Below are 17,500 nucleotides of genomic sequence, written 5' to 3'. Positions count from 1 at the left end.
TTTCGGATATATGAAGTTTACAACTTACTATGGCAAGAATGATCTAAATTCATTATGTTTGAAAAGGCAAATAAACATGACATCACCATTTACCGTAACTTACGTCTAGATCATTCTCTTTGCTACTAAACCCGTTCCTATTCAGCATTTCTTGCATAAGATGTTCAAGTATCGAAATATACCAAAAGTAATCACCAGTAATTATGACATATTCATCTATATAATACAATTCGTATATGTGTGTGTGTGTATATATATATATATATATATATATATATATATATATATATATATATAATATGATAAGGTACTTACAGGTGAGGCACCTAGTTAAGTCGGAATAAAATACACACACAGCAGTTATCGATAAATACCATTGTACAGAAGTACTAGCAGAATGATATTCGGGTCATATATTCAGTTAACTGAACCCGAGTATATAATCCGCTATTGAGCTAATAAGACATACACCTTTTGCTAAATATAGAGTACTTCGGAATACTTAAAAACCCAGCAGAGAAAGTTGTCGTTTGGATTTCCACCGACGGGAAAAACATTGATCAAGATCAGAAAGTAAACAGAAGAAATGATAAACGTCTATATACAGACTCGTAGGAAGTTCCAACAGTGATACATAAAAAATTTCCTGCAACTTCCATGGTTTTGGGGTTTGTCAACAATGAAGGACATGTGATGCCTCCACACTTCTTTCTAGAAGGTCATCGAGTAAACACTGCTGCCTACATAGATGTTCTGAATACAGTGGTTAATTCATGGATCGATAATATACAGAGCGGAAGACTATGTGTTTCAACAAGACTCTGCAACATCACACAAGGCTACCGCAAACAGGAATGGATGACGGAATATTTTCATGACCACATAATCCCTAGATTTCAATACATTGGACTACGTTGTATGAAGCGTAGATGACAAACAGGTTCATAACACCAAATAATCGCTAAGTGCCTCCATACTCAGAGTAATGTCCAATATGAACACAGAAAAATTGATCCTTGTATGTAGATGATTCAGACATCGCATAGAAGCCGTTATTGAAGCTGAAGGAAACTTTATTGAATAAAATGACGAAAAAATGTTTATCCGTATCCTGAAACATTCTTCAGTGAGAAGGCATAATTGTCTGTTTCTAAGAGCCATTTTTCTATAAGTATATAACTTTCCTCAAATACCTTGCGCGCTCTCTTTCTCTCTCTCTCTCTCTCTCTCTCTCTCTATATATATATATATATATATATATATAAAATGAATGTATACACACACACACACACACACACACACACACATACATACATACATATATATATATATATATATATATATATATATACATACATATATATATATATATATATATATATATATATATATATATATATATATATATATATATATATATATATATATATATATATATATATATATATATATATATATATATATATATATAATATAATATAATATAGGAAAAATTCTTTATAAGAATGTATCAAGTAGTCAGCGTGAAAAAACCTCAAAATGAAAAAATAACGAAAAAGTTTCGTAATGAAAAAAATTCATCATTTCATCATAAATATAAATACTTATATATAAAGGGCATTTACTGTGTATTAATGCCTCACGCTTCGAGGGACTAAATAAGTCAAAAACTACCAAATGAATAAGCAACATATTTACTGAAAGCGAGGGAATGCAGCTTTCAAAATTTATCTCTTAAAAACATTTAACTCAACGGTAGACCACTGGTTTCTAAATCAAATACAGAAAAACTGTGAAGTATCCTGTATTCTTTTGTTCATCAGTACACGTATGGTCGATACACATAAAGAATAAACAAGAATCAACCTACAACGATGTAGCCATCACAGTACGATGACTTTCGTTTAGGATTATTTATCCATGAAAGAGATTTGAATTTATCCAGTTGCATCTCAGTAACATGTGTTTATACAGAATAATATTCAGCACTGAATATATTCTAATTATTTATAATATAATATAGGATAAATTCTTCATAAGAATTTATCAAGTAGTCAGCGTGAAAAAACCTCAAAATGAAATAAATAACGAAAAATGTTCGTAATGAAAAAAATTCATCATTTCATTATAAATATAAATACTTATATATAAAGGGCATTAACTGTGTATTAATGCCTCACGCTTCGAGGGACTAAATAAATCAAAAAACTGTATAAGCACATGTTACTGAGATGCAACTGGATAAATTCAAATCTCTTTCATGGATATATAATCATGAACGAAAGTCATCGTACAGTGATGGCTACATCGTGGTAGGTTGATTCTTGTTTATTCTTTATGTATCTTGACCATACGTTTACTGATGAACAAAAGAATACATGTTACTTCACAGTTTTTCTGTATTTGATTGACAAACCAGAGGTCTACCGTTGAGTTAAATGTTTTTAAGAGATACATTTTGAAAGCTGCATTCCCTCGCTTTCAGTAAACATGTTGCTTATTCTTTTGGTAGTTTTTGACTTATTTAGTCCCTCGAAGCGTGACGCATTAATACACAGTTAACGCCTTTTATATATAAGTATATATATATATATATATATGTATATATATATATATATATATATATATATATATATATATATATATATATATATATATATATATATATATATATATATATATATATATATATATATATATATACACACACACACACACACACACATATATATATATATATATATATATATATATATATATATATATATACATGTATACATACATGCACACATGTATGAATTCATGGGGACCGAGAAAGTATTAAGGCTTATCTAATGAACTGTCAATAGATTTTACGCCGATCTCATATTGTTTAAAGGCGAATTTCTTCCTTGAAAACTCTCATTGACAACTGATGGAAAATCCATTAGCATTACTTCAGTCGTTGCTATGCAGCCAATTTTAACTAATATGTATATATATATATATATATATATATATATATATATATATATATATATATATATATATATATATATATATATATATATATATATATATATATATATACGTGTGTTACTCTGTATGAAACAATATGCTTTTTGGTGTTCATCAGTATTAAAATATTGTTGATCGTCTTCAATAAACGAATTCAATGATTGTGCAATGTATTAGGTGAATTTATTCACAGATTGTTCACAATGGAACAATGCAGATGTGATAAAGAATAAAAAGAGGAAACACGTAACGAAATATGAATCCAGACAAAATTGGTCACATTTAGTGTCAGAGACAATCAATTTTGACAGTGAATGATGTGGCTGGTATTAGTAAACGACGACTATAACACTATAATACAACGATTGAACGTAAGCGGATTAGATTAACAATATTTTCTTCACTATAAAGAATAGTCCTTTAGAGCATTATTTCTGACACACTATAATATAGCTGTTTATTCCGCATAAAACGTGACATTAATGCATTTTGACTGTAAGGGAACTGCAATGTGTATCTATGGCTTAACTAACCAAATGTTATGACAAAGTACTCGGTAAATCAAATGATCTTAAGTGAGGAAATACGTTCTAAGATTGCAATTCATAACAGTTTCCATTCATGTTATGAATACCACTCATATTCTGTTTTTCACGTCAAAGAAACCTAATCGACCGTAAATGACGAAATTATTAAATAATGTGAATGAATAAATATATAAATATGTAAGAGTTTACATCAGGCAGATGTAATCAAGTCTCGTTTAGCTGCACAAACTAAATCGCATGACCAACACGGAAATTTGTGGATTCAAAGGCACACACTCATACACCGATTTCGGGTGGTGTTGTGGTGGTGGGGTGTGTGTAGAGCTATTAGGGTGTGGCGTAGGCGTGTAGGGGTAGGGTGCAGCATGGATATACAGGTAGGGTGGGCGTGGGGTGGTACTATTGACGTGAGACTGTGCGTAGGAGAGAAGGGAAAAAGTCCATGTCAGATGAAGAGAGGAGAGAAGGGGAGACAGACGAAGAGAGGATGGGAGATGAGTCCATGTAACACAAAGGCGCGAAAAGTGAAAATGAATTCCTGTTCAAGGCAAAGGCAGGATTCTGGATGGCCACTGTGTAAAGACAGTCCGAACGTAGACACGTGTTGTAGTGAATGACCAGTAGAGTGGAAATGTCGCGAGACCGGTGTGTCATTGCCGAGTTTGATATCTCGGAGGAGCAGTAGATAACATTGCTAGAAGTGCAAAACTCGGTGATATAATTGGGACGATGATGGGTGTCTGTGAGGATGATGGAGTTGAAGAGGTATGGCAAGTGCAGTAGCGTGATGAGAATGATGAGAAATGCGCAGAAGTGTTGGAAGTAGTGAAGGAAAAGTCAAGGGCAGCATGGAAGGACTGGACAAAAGAGAGGAAGGAGTCTAGTTGTTTGCGAGAGAGTGAGGTCGCGCCGATACAGTCATCAATATAACGACCGTATAGTCCTGGAGCGGGACCAGTGAATCGTGAGAATATTTAGGTCTCAACGCCTCCAACGAACGGTTTCGCACAGTTGAGGCTCATTCATGTTCCAATGGACACTACCGAGAAATGTTGGTAAAATTCACGCGTGAACGCTAAGCAGTTGAAGAGAAAAACAATTTCGGCCAAACAAAGAAGTGTGGAGGTTTCAGGTTGGAGTGGTTGTTTGAAGGTCCAGACAATGTTTAATTGCAAGAAATCCTTCGTTGTATGGAATTACCGTATATAAACTCCTGATATCAAGATTGAAGAGAAGTTTAGAGGGGCTAGAAGAGAAGGAGAAAGTGTTGAAGAGACGGAGAGCAAGGTTAATGTCATGCATTTGGTAGGGGAGAGTCGTCACTAGAGGAGCAAGGACATGATTGAGGTATTTAGAGATCAATTCCGTAGGGCAGTTACATACGGAGACGAGGGGTGATCAGGACTGTTGGGCTTGTAGATTTTGGGTGGGAAACAGATGGGGTGGATGGGTGCGTGGAGTGCAGACAATGAATTTGGAGGCAGTGGGAGGGAGGAGACTAGATGAGGAGATGAATTCATGGATAGCGGAGGACATAGGCTGTTAGTAGTTAGGGGTGCGGTTGGAAGGCAGATGGCAATCCATCTATCTGTTTATCTATCCATCTATTAATACACACACACACACAGACACACACACACACACATATATATATATGTATATATATATATACATAAAGACATACATATATATATACATACAAACATACATATATATATATATATATATATATATATATATATATATATATATATATATATACATACATACATGCATACATACATGCATACATATATATATATATATATATAGAGAGAGAGAGAGAGAGAGAGAGAGAGAGAAAGAGAGAGAGAGAGGGGAGAGAGAGAGAGAGAGAGAAAGAGAGAGAGAGAGAGGGAGAGAGAGAGAGAGAGAGAGAGAGAGAGAGAAAGAGAGAGAGATACAGGGCAGGGAATCGTTAATTAGTAATAAAATTAATAATTAACAATTATGCCGGGTAGCTCAGAAAGAAAAAAAACCTTTTCGGTAAAGCCATTTATAATCATAAATATATAGGGATTAGCTATCAATTAGAGAAAAATGTGTAGTTTTAGAATCAGTAGTTCTTTGGCTGCTGTTTCTGAATTCTCACTATGTTGGAGAAGCAGGTTTCTGCTAATCCCTATATATTTATGATTATAAATGGCTTTACCGAAAAGGTTTTTTCATACTGAGCTACCCGGCATAATCGTTAATTATTAATTTTATTACTAATTGACGATTCCCTGCCCTGTATATCTATATTTAGTAATACCTCTAAGATGGTCAGCTAAACCGCAACAGGTCGTACGTGACGTTTTTCTATGCGGGACTATTTATGATACATACTGAATTGAATTCATTAGGGTGAGAGATTTTAAACTCACTGGCCGATAAATTTCTTAATGTCTGCCTCACGTGGTCTTGATGTCGCATGGTCAAAATTTACGTGAGTTATTTAGACATTGGCAAATTTATTAAAATATTTGGCTGAAGATCGAAATGAGGTAATTTCTTATCACTAATCGTGAAACGTTCGTACCAAATTAATAAAAGGCAGGTTTGTTTTTTTTTTTTTTGCTCTTCTCTTCTGTCTTTTGTTCTGTGTGTACCATGAATATCGCTATCAATTAGAGAACAATTTGTAGTTTTAGAATCAGTAGTTCTTTGGCTGCTGTTTCTGAATTCTCAGTATGTTGGAGAAGCAGGTTTCTGCTAATCCCTATATATTTATGATTATATATATATATATATATATATATATGTAATAATTGTTCTGCTAAGGCAGTTAGAAAATCTTGACAATGCTGGTCAATTTTGTTGAATTGCAAATATACGTCAAAATTATCTACTTAAACTTGTGCACAAATTAATCCGTTTAAACTAATAGACTACCAACGTAGTAGGTCAGTGTGTTGATTAAGTAGCCGTACAATATATATATATATATATGAGCATAATAATTAGTTACAGTCGTATGGTACGTTACCTTATGCAAGCAATTGGAAATATATTGTCAGAGAAATATACTTGACAGGTCCGTTAACTGTACAGTGTGAGAATCTATGTGTCAATGGAAATTGTCTTTTGGGTTACTATATAAGCAGTGAGTTTGCTGAAAGGTTTGCCCACAAAACAGAATGTTTAGCGCCATTCTATCCTGCTTAACGATCTAAATCCATCTTGGTGATGATAAAACAAATACCAGTTGGGCAAGCTAGTCGACTAGCTTCCATCCCCGAAATTTCGGGCCTTGTGCATATAGGGAAAAGGATTACTGTAGTATAACGCCATATTTTACGATTTACACTACTCTTAAAACGCTGAAAGTGACGCAGTTATTATCAATGATCAAAATGTGACAATAGGCAACACACTTTAGAAGAACGCATGGAATGAAATACAACAGTGCCAAGTATATGGATATCACATTATAGCTCCTTAAATAAATTTGCTTCTATGATGTGAATCATAATATAATGGTGAAAACCAAAAAAAATACAAATGACATTTTTGATAAAATACATGTATGTCTTAAGGCGGCGAGCTTGCAGAAATGTTAGCACGCCGGACGAAGAGCTTAGCGGTATTTCGTCTGCCGTTACGTTCTGAGGTCAAATTCCACCGAGATCGACTTTGCATTTCATCCTTTTGGAGTCGATAAATTAAGCACCAGTTACGCACTGACGTCGATGTAATCGATATAATCCCTTTGTCTATCCTTGTTTTTTCCCTCTATGTTCAGCACCTTGTGGGCAATAAAGAAATAAGAAACGTTAGCACGCCGGGTGAAATTATTAGCGGTATTTCCTCTGTCTTTACGTTCTGAGCTTAAATTCCACCGAGGTTGACTTCATCTTTCATCCTTTCAGGGTCGATAAATTAATTACCAGTTGCGTACTGGGGTAGATCTAATCGACTCCCCCCCCAAAAAAAAAATTCGGGCGTTGTGCCTGGACTAGAAAAGAATATATGTATTACTCTACATTGATTTCATATTTTTGCACTAAGCCAGCAAGCTCAGGGGAGGGTGTAAGTCGGTTTCATAGACGCCAGTACTCAATATGTACTTGTGTAATTAACCCCGAAACGATGAATGGCAAATTAAGCTTCTGAATTTTTTATATGTCAGAACCTGAATGAGACAAAACGCTGCTAATTATTTTGACCGAAGGTGCCGACGATTCTATCATCTCGTCGTCTCAATATTGCCCTATATTAGAAAATACATGTTTGTTAAACGTTTAGATGGAGTACTTCAAATATAAACTTCCATGAAATGAGATGTTTCACTAATTATATACAAAAAAAAACAAAAAATTCACAAAGTTTTCTTAACGTAACGTTTATTGTATTCGAAACACGAAAGATTAAATTTGTGCTTGGCGCATCTGAAAATAATGATAATTGTCTTCTTAATTTGCATATTTAATTTTAAATGTATCTATATACATACATACATACATACATACATATATATATATATGTATATATATATATATATATATATATATATATATATATATATATATATATATATATATATATATATATATATATATATGTATGTATGTATATGTATGTATGTATGTATGTAAGAGTGTGTGTTTGTGAGAGAGAGATTGAGAGATAAATAGATTGATAGACATAATATGGATAAGTATGTGCATGGGTGTATACGCATTTTTACATATATGCCTGTTGCATCAAGTACGTAGTACTATGGAGACGATGAATAAGTTAATACATATTTCTTCTCCGAAAAAAGTTTTAATATATATTGAATGGTATTGTTAATCTTACAGCTTGTACCGCATAACCTTTTTTTCATAGTGCATAATACTCATCTCTGGTTGTATCGGTTTACTGATACATTACTAAACATTTATACACGTATATACATGTGTGTGCGTGTGTGATTGTTTATCTATATCTATCTATCTATCTATATATATATATATATATATATATATATATATATATATATATATATATATATATATATAAGCATAGATATGTAGACATATGTAGAATGATCAGTTTCATATAATATGTATCTATATACGTTAACGTTGTTCTTTATTTACCTATCATTCATCAGTAATACGTTAAAAGTTTTCCAATATTTTTGTTTGGTTCCTTCATTACAAAGTATATTACTATTATATAGGTAAACTAAATATATGTTCTTTCGAAAATCTTTTTAGATATCCGCATCATATCGATGTTATAAAGGACAATATGATTTATTTCATTTATGCATTTCTTCTTATTGTAGTATTTCTGTCTTTATTCATTTTGTTATTGTTTGTTACTCTTGCTTCTGCTGTTCTCATCTCTGTTATCTTCTCTGTAAACAACGTGTCGTGTTTACGTCCCGCATATTTCGCAACACATCTACGGTATATATATATATTTATGATCCTGAGTGGCATGTTTCCGAAGTGTGCGATTGAGAAACGCATTTCTTGTCCCTCTTGCTATAAACAAAATATGCACATGAAATACATCGCGTCCTTCTTCATATGCACATAGCATGCACATGAAATACATCACGGGTCCATCATTAAACCGAAAGAAATTGAATGTTTAGCAAGATATTGTTGTTACTCGCACATGTGATAAATATATACAACCTTTCAATACTTTCATAGAAAACTGTAATACTTTCACCGATAGTAGTTTCATATCAATGATGGCAAGTCATCACTACATGGAATTTGATATCTACGAAAACCACATTGATGACGTCACAAAAGTTGAAGCTACTGAGATCATGATTACAACAATCATAACTGCAAAGTATCGTAAAATAGAAAATCGTAGAATTTTCTCAGTCGTACTATCGACAAATCATGCAAAAAGAGAGGTTACAACAAATTAGCTTAGCTGAAATAGGGCGGCGAGCTGGCAGAAACGTTAGCACGCTGAGCGATATGCTTATCGATATTCCATCTGCCGATACGTTCTGAGTTCAAATTACGCCGAGGCCGAATTGGCCTTACGGGGTCGATAAATTAAGTACCAACTACGCACTGGGGTCGATGTAATCGACTTCATCCGTTTGTCTGTCCTTGTTTGTTCCCTCTATGTTTAGCCCCTTGTGGGCAATAAAGAAATAGTGCCACCACTATTTTATCCAGTAAGATAAGCTGAGCTATCAGCAATTTTGGCAGGCACGATTATTCCAATAGCAACATCAGCATAAATCATACTGTGTGCCCAAGATAATTTGACGTGGCGGAAGAATAAGTTTTAGAACATTATCATCACAATAGGAAAACAACAATATAGTAACCCCAAAAGTACGTCAACTTGAATATATACCAGACCAATTCTTCCTATGTTGACCAATGCGACCCGCTGCAGGATTGAGTATGATAAATCGAAGTGAGTACAAATTGAGTTGTCCCTCAAGGATGGGGGAGATGGAACGAGGAGTGTTAGCAGAGAGGCATAACGCCTCGGTTGCGTGGGAATAAATATCCGTATTGCAATTCACCTACCGGCATTTCTCTTTGCTGAAGTTGCCGTTAACAAATTTACAACCACATATTAATAATTCTCAAGGCTATCGTTATGAATGTGGGTGTTAAGAGATCTGTTAGCAGATGCTGATCGATATATATGTGCGACTGCATTACATGGAATCAAAGATTAATAAACTATGAAACAATTTATGCATTTCGTTTATTCACCTAAGTGTTTACTAAGCGAAAAACTAATAAACAGAATTCGTTGTAGAACCGATATCCGACTGAAATTGCAGCAGAAATAACATCAATAACATCCACATTTGAGCTAATATGAATATGCTGTTAATTCAAAGTAATAACAGAAACGACATTGAAAATACAGACAAAGAAAAACTCACAGTTTTGCCATTCATAAATATGGATAACAATGTATATAGTAATGCAGACTCACATATATATCTAAGCGCTTTCACTCCATCAAGTAATAACCATGAGAGGAGGTGGACAGAAAATGTATAAGAGTTTGTTGGGTCTACAATTTGCAGATAGACACGGGAAAGTTCCATACTGAGAAGAGGTTGTTCGTTTAACAAGGGTTACTGAAATAGACGCATCATTAAACAATTCAGCCAAAATTTTTTCTCCACTGAAGGAAATGACTAGGCAGAGATAGCTTATATGTGTTATGAACGTGCGCTGCTTAAAGACAGATTCAATTTCGGAGAGACACGGAAGATCGTCGATGCAGAGAATTGCGGGAACGATCAAGGATTTCTGCATTTTCGATCACTGAAGTGTATTATTACCAAATCCTTAGACAAGATCTGAATTTTTTGATATTGGAGACACTGGATACTACTTTCACTGGCATTGCGAAAAGACACCGAGCGTACATTGATATATGTATCCCATCTGCATTTCTATGACATTATATTCTAAAATCATATATATCGATCTGTCTATACTATGCGTACTTAAGTGAATACATACATAATAAATGAAAGCATATACAGAGCCACAGGCGCCATGGTTTGGTAAGAAGCATGTTTCTCATTCTCATGGTTCAGGTTTGGGTTATTTTATACAAGTACATTAAAAGATAGATTGAACAGGCTTTAATCCAAATCACAATAGTTTCTGTGCAATGGTATAAGCTGTTAATTGCTGAGTGTTTCATTCATTATTCATATTATTATATAAATCTTACATAAATATGATACAAGGAATAGCTGTCTGCACGCATGTCATCAGGTGAGTGGCTCTGAGAGACCTGCTGGTTCAGCTATGGTTCTCATTTTTATATATGTAAAGCAATAGAAAAGTAGATGTGAACCAGCAATGCTTTGAAAGACACACATCTGACGAGGCGAATGTACACAGCTAGATTATGTGTGCATCTAAGTGTGTGCATCTAAGCGCACGCCCATATGTAAATATATAAGTTAGAACATATATGCGTTTGTATATATCTACATGTGTATATAGACACATATGTGTATATCAACACATATCTCAATATCTGTGTCTAACTATATACGTACGCATTCATACATCTGTTAATATAGGCACATATTTGTCGCGTGTGTCTACTGAGGTGTTGAAGTTACGGGTACTTCGTTTGTTTGTGCATCATATGTGTGCATGTATGTGCATGACACTGTTATGAGTGATGGTGTGTCTACTGATTAGATTATACACGAATATATATGATATTATTTGAAACAATTTCAGACGTACAAAGTCAGAGCGGAAGGATAGGAGCGCTTGGCGAATCATGAGTAAATATTATTAATTATTGTGATATAAATAACAAACACAAATAGTTTTATTAATGTTGTCTATGCTATCGTTGATTTTCCTTTTAATATTATTGTATTTATTTCGGTTTCTAACGCTTTTAATTTTTTATGGCAAACTAGACATTCCTAATCGATGAATGTATTTTGCCAAACCATGATTCCATTGATGAATTTAGATTTAATCTTTTAAAAGAAAGTAATGAATGTAGGCAAACAGACAAATAACTCGGTAGAAAATTGTGCCAAAGATAAATATACATCATTTCTTTTGTCCTATTATCCACTGTTTTAATCTTATTCTTAATATGAAAGTAATAATCACATAGCACACAGTCTATATTGAGAGTACTCAGATAATATGTGTAAGAATATGTATATATATACAAATACGCAAACAGATATGCACAAAGAGCTTGTATATTTATATATATATATACGAGAGGTGTATGAAAAGTTTTAAGCCTAACCGAGAAATGGGGCTGCTTGGTAGCTGAAACAATTTTTTCTGGTAAGTACAGTCTTTTCGGAGTAATCTTGCTCAATTTTATGATTCTGATATTTTAATTTTTGATTTCTTTTTTTGCAGATTTTTGAAAAAACAAGTGTCAAGGTTACAAAGAAAATAGAGAAAACTGAGTATCGTGCTGTCATAAAGTACCTTCATTTGAAAGGCATGACTCCCTCAGAAATCCATGAAGATATGGTGAGAACCTTAACAGACAATGCTCCTTGATATGCAACAGTCAGGGAATGTGTCACACTGCCGTTCATCTTGGCTGTGTATAGTTTCTTCTTTCTTTACTGCCCACAAGGGGCTAAACATAGAGGGGACAAACAAGGACGGACAAAGGTATTAAGTCGATTATATCGACCCCAGTGGGTAACTGGTACTTATTTAATCGATCCCGAAATGATGAAAGGCAAAGTCGACCTTGGCGGAATTTGAACTCAGAAGTTGGCGGAATAAAAAACACTGATAAGCATTTCGCCCATCATACTAAAGTTTCTGCTAGCTGGCCGTTGTGTATAGTTTCTGCTAAGTTAAATTTTCAGGGATAGGTGAAGATCTATTGAACGATAATTAGGTTGTGCGGTATGTTGCTATGGAAACACTTTTTATCAAATTTGCGATTATGTTATTGTTATATTTGTGACTGCGTTGTTGTTCAGAATTTATTCATGCATGTGAATCATATTTGTCGCGTGTGTCTATTGAGGTGTTGAAGTTACGGGTCACACGTTTGACTTTTAGTTGTTCATGCATGAATGTAGTTAGGTGGAGGTGCTTTTGGTTTTATTTGGATACTAATGGTAGATATGATCTTTTGTGTTGGAAATGTGGAGATTTATGTTCAGAATTGAGTCTAGCATTTAAGATTGGGTTCTTTATTAATATATAGCAGTTGTTACCTCACCGAGATTTTACAGGTTCAGAAAAGTATATACGTAGGTAGTAAGTTTAGTGGGTTAGCAGATTCTTTTCTTTTATTTGTTTTATGAAGGTGGAGGTTATCAGGGAAGGATATCATGTTATTGGTAAAGAAATTTGTTTATCTTATGCTTTAATGTTCAGAAAAGTATGAAGGTAGGTGCAAAGTCTGTCTGGAGTCAAATTTTCTACGAGTTATTTAAAAATTTTAACATTTAGGGAGATGGAGTTTTATGGGTATAGTTTGCTATAACAGCTAGGGTGAAAGAATTAGTAATGTTATTGTTTTTATGTTTAGACGTGAATTCAAACTACTGCATGGGTATATGGAGGGTTTAGAATTTTTGTCAGGAAAAGATTGATTCAGAGTTTATGTTCAGAATTTGAATACTTACATTCCTTTGCCAACCATTATAACTCCAGGAAGAGAAAGCTTATGCGCGTTACGTAGCACACCTTATTACAAAAGTATGCATGCTGAACAGAATTGTGAAGTATAAGCTTCACATCTATAAGGTAAAGGTTTTACGAGCCATTAGTATCTCTCGAGTTTGACGCCTCTGATTTCATACACACACAAACACACACACATACACACACGCTCACATAATAATATAGATTTACTCAAAAGATTAAATGTGGTACTTAAAATGTTTGAGGCACCAGAATTTGGTAGGGTAAAAACTAAAAACACAATCAAGAGATTTGGTGAATAAAATTTGAAGTTAAGCAACAAAGATTCAATAGGTTATAGCAGTACCTACGTTTCGTACAAGCTCCATTTATTCATGCTCACATATATGAATATTTCAGTTCCATTCACTGGAACCAAGAACTTTCGACAAAATTATCACTTTCCAAAACTCTAATCCCATTTCCCACCACTACCTGGTCATGGGTATTTTATTAAGTTATGTTCCCCCTTTTCTATTTTTCTCCAGATCTATGCAATATTATACAATAAATTCTCTCTCTCTATTCTCTCTCTTTCTCTCTCTCTCTCTCTCTCTCTCCGAGTATATATATATATATATATATATATATATATATATATATATATATATATATATACATATATATATATATATATATATATATATATATATATATATATATATATATATATATATATATATATATATATATATATATATATATATATATACTTGTATTGAAGGCGAATGTATTAGTTAATGGAATATACAATTTAAAGCTTATCGTAACCAAACGTTCAACAAAACTTAACTTCACCATTGTTGAACAGTCAAATTCTTTGAACTCAAAATTGTATATTAACTAATGATCAAGTGAATAATGACGCACATACAGATATATATATATATATATATATATATATATATATATATATATATATATATATATATATAGACATATAATAAAAATTGAAAAATACTTAATCTTCAGTCCTTTGTAATTGTATGTATTAAACTTGCACATTCCGTGATCAACACAGCATATAATTAACTTTCGTTAAATTAATGGTTGCATTCGGTTTGCATTAATGGTCTGAATAGCTGCTTGCATTATAGACGTTTTTTGTTTCCTTTATAGTTTAGGAGCCTGTAAAGTTAATTAACTTAATAGGTCACTTAACTATTTTATAATGACAATATTTTTTTCTAATCTCACACGGGGTTGACGGAAACAGAATAATGCCCTTCTTAATACTTTAGTTAATTTATCTAACGTTAACGAGGCAAGATGTGAAGCAAGTATAGAGATGCTTTTGTTGCAACAATTATCAACAAAATAACCGTCACGAGCAAAACTGATATAGTCCTGGAATTTAAGAGTATTTTTGACATTGCAGTTCCACACCTACTATAAGTCTCAGCTGTTTTTTCACAACCTACTTATACATGTAGTATGTATTTCATTGTAGAATATCATCCCACATTGAAAGGCGCCAAGCTGACAGAAACTGTAACACGCCGGGCGAAACACTTAGTATTTCGTCTGTTTTTATCTGCTGAGTTCAAATTCCGCCGAGGTCGACAGTGCCCTTCACCCTTTCAGGGTCGATTAAATACGTACTAGTTACGCACTGGGGTCGATTTAATCGACTTAATCTCTTTGTCTGTCCTTGTTTGTCTCCTCTATGTTTAGCCCTCTGTGGGCAGTAAATATATAAGAAACATTTGCACGTCGGGCGAAACGCTTAGCGGTATTTCTTCTGTCTTTGTGCTCTGAGTTCAAATTCCGTCGAGGTCGATTTTGCCTTTCATCCTTTCGGAGTCGATAACATTAAGTACTAGTTGCGTACTGGATTCGATCTAATTAACTACCCTCCTCCTCCAAAATTTCGGGCCTTGTGCCTGGAGAAGAAAAGAATAATATCCCGCTCTGAAATTGCCTGGATAATATCGTTGAGATTTTCGGTTCTACATGAAGCTTAATCAACAAATTCATAGTTCCCATTACTCTGTAAATAGGATATAACTGATTTTCCAGTTTCTCTGGCGTATATGTATTCCTCCCTAGACGATACGCCGGTGCATCGCAAATACATGATATAAAATATATGAGGAAATACATTCAAAAACTTGAAGATATATTCTTCCACAAATACAGTTACTGCAGTATATTTAAAGATAGTAATTTTACTCAAGTAAACGATGCTAGTCTTCTTTTGCATTAAAACTGGTTGTTTAAATTAAAGAATTTAAATAACTTCAGCGAAATTCATCAGAGACTCGGAAATAATTTCATATATTTGTTTTCAATACTTACACACGGATTCCACATTCTGTGGCAGTTAGGTATTTGTCATCCATTTGTAGTCAACAAATTAATGTAACAATCGAGTGTGGGCAAAGTCATCGACAAATTCTCACCAACAAAATGTTAGTCCTTACAAACAAGCAAGGGGTTAATTATGAATCTAAAATACATTTTCTCACCATATGCCTGCCACCAAACATTGCAGTGTTTAGTTATTAATATTACCCTCAAATCATCAAGGCGGCCAGCTCGCAGAATTGTTAGAGTGCCGGTCTGAATACTAAGCGTTATTTCATCAGTTTTTGTGTTCTCAGTTCAAATTCTACCGAGGTTGATTTACCTTTTATCATTTCGGTATAATTAAAATAATTTCCAGTCAACCTAATTGATACACCTCATATACATAATTGCTGTCCTCGTGTCAAAATTTGAAATAAGTATTATCCTGAAAAATTTTTTTTAATTGAAGTGCTGCCATGTTTAGCTTTTGCATTTCATATCCTAACACATGCACCTGTTTAATTCTTTTCTTTATTGTAAGTTATGGTAACCTATCACAATGCAAAGCTTAACCTGGTGTATCTGACAATACATATTACAGTGTAAACTGGTTATTGAAATGCTACGTTAGGAAAACGAATATCAAATCAATGTTAGTTATAAAATGGGCACCTGGTGAGTCAAACAACTGCATTATTCGGATTCGAATGTTTCTGATATCTTTTTATTTTATGTCGTTACTCTTTCAGGAATCATTAAGCTATTACGTTAAAATTCACACAATATTTATGAATACTGCGTCATTTACTGTGATTGAAATTCAAAGTATTTAATTTTGAAAATACTTTTGTAATTCGTACTTACTGATGATATTATAGTGATTGACAGTTATTCGTCGTATATTTTCCTATATTTACTGGACATTTGTAAGTGGAAACTCACCATGTTTGTATAAGAAAAATAACTGTAGCTTAGTTTTGGAAGGAGAGGAACATGTATTACTGACAGTAATTATGCATCAGTCAGTGAAAGAATTAGAATGAAGTTCAATTCGAATTTACCGGAATCGAATCTAGTGTTGTATTTAATCTGTTTAATGTTAGCTATTGTATATGATGCATCTGTTGTATATGATTGGATAACATTATATCGTATTGGTAGATCTCAGCTAATGTACATTCTATGTAGTGATCTACTTTGTATCAATCAAACTCCCCTTTTGATTTTTTTTCTTTAAACTGCTTCATTATCGTTGTTGTGAAGACTTAATATTGTGCGTGATATTCACAAAAATAATGCTTATTTCATTTCACTTCTATAAGCACATTTAATTTTTGTTACAAATTAAATTTCCCTTAAATTGCAATTCTAAAGTGTAAAACATGAACATTACAGGAAACATATAAAAGTGCATCACGTGACTACACGACAGAAAAACAGCAATTTTAAATGCTTATATTATGCTACACTTGAATCTACTTTTAAAAAAAT

The sequence above is a fragment of the Octopus bimaculoides genome, chromosome 3 (genome assembly GCF_046866305.1).
Source record: "Octopus bimaculoides isolate indiv1 chromosome 3, ASM4686630v1, whole genome shotgun sequence".
Taxonomy (NCBI): domain Eukaryota; kingdom Metazoa; phylum Mollusca; class Cephalopoda; order Octopoda; family Octopodidae; genus Octopus; species Octopus bimaculoides.
Note: the sequence above shows the minus strand (reverse complement) of the source record.